Consider the following 5,231-nt stretch of genomic DNA (forward strand, 5'->3'; position numbering starts at 1 on the left):
TCTCTCTCTCTCTCTCTCTCTCTCTCTCTCTCTCTCTCTCTCTCTCTCTCTCTCTCTCTCTCGGATTTTATAAATACATTTTAAATCATTCATATCACATGATAATTTTTTTCCTTTTGTATTATTCATGAGTATTTATATTCGCTTCATTTCATTCGTTAAAGGAAGAACTAAACTTGTTGCATTCAAAACGATAGGAAAAAAATTTGATCAATAAGAAAAACTATATAAATCAGATTAAAAGATAAATTTAGTACAATATATGCGAAAATTTATATACTAATATTTCAAAAGTGTTAATGAACTTGTCACGTCAAACAACGCGTGGCAATTATCATATTTGCAGAACTAATTAAATTAACATAGTTCATATAAACGATTTTTGCAATCTGTATTGATCTATTGTTGTACAACGAGGGAATTATATGCATCGCATTATATGGAAGTTGAATTTAACACATAATATTGACACGAGCCAATATGTACCTCCCGTATTGTTTTTATTACACTTATCACGCTTCTTAGAATTTTGTACTTAATGGCCGTGGCTAATTAATTATATGATTACACAAATTAATCATGGCATAAATCCGGATATGTGCATCGCTCTATGCAACGATGGTCGGTTTATCGATTAGAGCTTTGCACCGGCATACATCCTATTGAAAACAAATTAACCAATTCATAAATAAGAATAATTTATACAAGCGAAAGAGTTATTCAAAATATTGCGAATGAAAATTAGCTAATAATAACTGACTTTGTTGATTATAATAAATAATCTAAAGAGAATATTCTTGATATTGAATATGCCGTCAATATTGGATTAATTATTTAATTACCAGATATTACTAATTCAATTATCTTATTTGATAATCTCTCGTTGCACTCTCAGTGATTGTAACTGGTGAAATACTCTAAAGTGTAAAATATACTATATGTGCACACATGTTCTTCTAAGGTAGCAGTGCTACCGTAAGATTGTCAGGTGCATTACACCATTCCAGAGCAATATTTCTTCCCACAATCTTATCCGCAGAACAATAACTGATCTCACACACACTTAGAAATGTTCTTTCTGTCGTTACTGTTGTCTATCAAAAGGAACATGGAACAAGAATAGGAATCTAAACAAAGTATATTCGAAAATATCAAGTCAAAATTGTTCTGATAACACAGGCCTGTAAGATTTGGTCCACTGAGATGTAGGAGTAGTTTCCGATTTTTAATTTTTTTGTACTGAATCCGAATCTAATATCATAAAATTTGTCTAGCAAATCAAGATTTTGAAATTCCCTAACCTAAAAGTTCAAAAAAGGCCGTTTTTGACGTTTTCAAATTGCGATAACTTTAAAACTTGAGAATATCCGTTGATTTGACTAATAGATTCGGATTTCTTACGAAAAAAATTTACAAAAGTGCATATGTGTGTTTTTCAAAAAGGTTAAATATTTATAACTGTAAAAATAAATTATATTAACAAATTCTATGTTTTTTAAGTAAGTACCGAACGCTTCGCCGAATTGGACCGATTTTTCTTTACATTTTACGTGTATATCATTTTTTGGTCGCTAATTAGAAAAAGCTAGAAATTTAAAATTTAAAATGGCGGATGCAATATGACGGATAAGACGATAATTTTCGTTCGCCATATTGCATCCGATTTTAAATTAAAAAATTTTGACTTCAAATTTGTTATCAGACCCAAAAAACCCTTTAATACAAAGTATCAGAAAAATTGGTCCTATAAAGTATTTAGTGCTTACCTACTAAAAAATATAGAACTTGTTAATATGATTTATTCTTGCAGTTATAAATATTTAATCTTTTTAGAAAACATACATATGCGCACTACTATATTGTTTTAAGGAATCCAAATCTATTGACTAAATTTTAGCTAAATCAACAAATATCCTCATGTTAATCTAAAAATTCCAAAAAAATGACACCTTTTGCACCTTTAGGTTAAAATATCTCAAAATTTTGACGCACACAAATTCTGTAGCCAGATTCAAAGACAACATAAAAATTTACGTTAGAAACCATTTTATATCTTATTAGACTTTCCAAAGTCTTATTTGTGCATTCCTGCGTAATTGAAAGTAAATTTTTTATGAATTTAAGAATTGAAAGATTTAAAGAAATATACCTAATAGTATAATATTGAATTAACCCATCTTTTTAAATTTTTGAAAGATATAAGAAAGTAATCTATGTTATATTTAATATATTTCATCACATTACTCGTTCTAATTCGACATATTAATATGCATATTAAACGTAAAGATATATTACATGTGCTTACAGTTTGTGGCGTTTCTACCTGTATACATTACAGAATGAGAATATTTTAATATCTATTAATAGCATTGAGATAGAACAAATTAAATATATAAAAATAATTATTGAAATAATGAATTTCTATGATCTTTTCGCAATTTTTCTAGCTATCCCGAATTTCTAAATCGATAAGAGCTTTCATATAATACACAAAATTCTCGAATTCTGATGAACGGAGGAGCAGACAACTCGTGAGAAATCGGTATTCACAATAAGTAGTCACGAAGGATTTCTCGGGCTGAAGTCGTGACCGTCTGTTCCTGATGATATATCCCATGGGATCGTCGGAAACTTGCCAATCACTATTCGGGGATTTACGCCATCCCCGAAGTGACCTCGTGGTAGCTCATACAGAATCGTCCTAAGCCATGACATCGCTTGGCTGTAGTGCATCCTTCGGCCAAAGGTCCGTGATCGCACTCGCCGCAACGGATTTACATAATATGAGGATGACAGTGAGAAAGAGAAAGAGGGAGAAAGACAGGGAAGAGAGAAGAAGAGAGGGAGAAAATCGTAATTCCTTAGCATACACATCACATGATACATAGTGCATAAGCACATGTCTTGAAATATCAAGATATGTCATACCAATCGTGATCGACAAAGCCCTCAAACATTTGTAAATCAAATAAATCTAAGTAGGAATGATAAATTCGATAATGAAAAATAATTGGCGCGTAATTAATATATACAACGATACATCCCGATTAAAAAGTTGGAAATATTGACGATTTTTTTGCATTTCGCAATAAATTAAATATCTCGGTGAAAAAAGGTCATAAAGAAATTCTCGATCACTCATTTTAAAGCACAAAAATAGGCCTTTAGATACGGAATTTGAATTTTTCTGTGATATTTTTTCCTAAGTTATATAAAATTGAAAATTGATATTTTTTGTCTTTGAAACGCTGCAGTTTGATGCATCATTCGGCAAAATTTAATAAAAGTATTTTAAAGTAAACTTTCTAAATCTTGTTTTTAAAAATGTTTTTTGAAAAAATTTATTATGGTTTTTGCAAAGAATTTTTTATTATTTGTTATTATATGTAATATATTATATATTATTTTTTATTATATGTAAAATTGTATTGTGTAAAAATTTTCTTTAAAATAAACGATCAGAGAAAGTTCTTAAAAAATTTTGAAAAAACAAATACAAATCAACCATATTATAATATTGTAAATATTTTTTCCTTGTTTTTTTCCGTGAGCTTTTTAAGCCTATTCTACAATGTGCTTTTTGTTTTCTGTTTCTTATTCTTTGTCTCTTTGCAATCATTTTATTGACAATTGTATTTCTTGCTACATGTTTCCTGTTTCTTCCGAAGTTCGTTAACTTTTATCTTAGGCGACATAAAACAAAAAATCGAATAAGAAAAAGACAAGATGTAAAAAATAGCAAAAAGCAAGAAATAGAAAACAAAAAACACTTTGTAAAATAATCATTAGTTTCAAACATAAAAAACATTTTAGAAAAAGTAAAAAGTAAAAAGTTTTTACATAATAAAATTTCACATAAAAAAAATCGATATCTTTACAAAAAATTATTGTAAATTTTTTCAGAAAATATTTGGCAGCTTAGAAAGTCTAATCGAGTAGAGCGGAGTTTATGTTGTGATACTTTTTATTCAAATTATAAATCTTCACAATATTATGATAGAATAATAAGAATTGCTTTAAAACATTGCATGCTCATCTGATCTCAATAATTGAATATTTATAAATTCTTAATATATTCCGTAAATAAGAAAAAAATATTTGTTGATTACAAAGAGGCAAATCAATGATGAGGTGAATCAATGATCCCATCTATGAGGCATACTGAGCATCCTCGAAGGATAATTTGAATCATAAAGATAAAGATAATCGTTTAATAAGATAGTATATTATTAAAAACATGAAAGAATTATGTATATTAATCAAATTTTTCTTACTTTTTATCTTAAATGTAATAATTTTAACTCTCTCTTTAAATGTTTTAATTAACAAAATTAAAAGAAATAAAAATTTTTGCTCTTTATAATAATAATTAAACATAAGTAATATATATTTGATCGTTAACATAGAATAAAAAGCAGCAATAAAGACAGATTTCATTTAGCGACTGAATTTACAAGGTTAGTTATGAAATACTTCGGCCCACATCGGTGTTGACTGAAATATTTTTTTATAGCTAAAAAACCGTAAAAAATAACTTAAACATTAAAGTTAAAAAATACAATAATAACTTATATTTAAAAACATATTTGGTTTTTATTAATCGCTTCAATTACTACGTAGATCAAAAAGACCTTTAATACTCATTTAATAATTTTACTTTTTATGTATACTCATTTAATAATTTTACTTTTTATGAAAACGAAAAAATGTATGTATTTAACTATTAATAGTCGGATATAGATTATATGTTATATATTATAAATGTTATGTATTATATATATTATGCGCAATAATCTCTGTCTTTGTGCTACTTTACACAATAGATGTATCCATATATATTTTAGTTATTTCGATATTTGCATTTGCCCAACTTGCCCCTAGGCTCAACTATATTCCCACTCTGCCCTACTTTAAAATACTTTCATATTAAATTTTGTTTGTTGATATTTCATTGAACTATAGAGCTTTAAAGTAAGACAAAAATATTACAAAGATATCATTTTTCAATTTTGTGTAACATAGGAATAAAATATCATAGACAAAAGATTCAAACGCAGATTTAAAATCCTATCTTTATGCTTTAAAATGCGTGGGCAAAAATCTTTCTGAGATTTTTTTTCGCCAAGATATTTAACTTTTCATAAAATGCGAAAAAAATTGTAAGTACTTAATACTTTTGCACATAGCTATATACATATATATATATATATATATATATATATATATATATA

This window comes from Atta cephalotes (genome assembly GCF_000143395.1).
Source record: "Atta cephalotes unplaced genomic scaffold scaffold00031, whole genome shotgun sequence".
In the NCBI taxonomy this organism is placed as follows: Eukaryota; Metazoa; Arthropoda; class Insecta; order Hymenoptera; family Formicidae; genus Atta; species Atta cephalotes.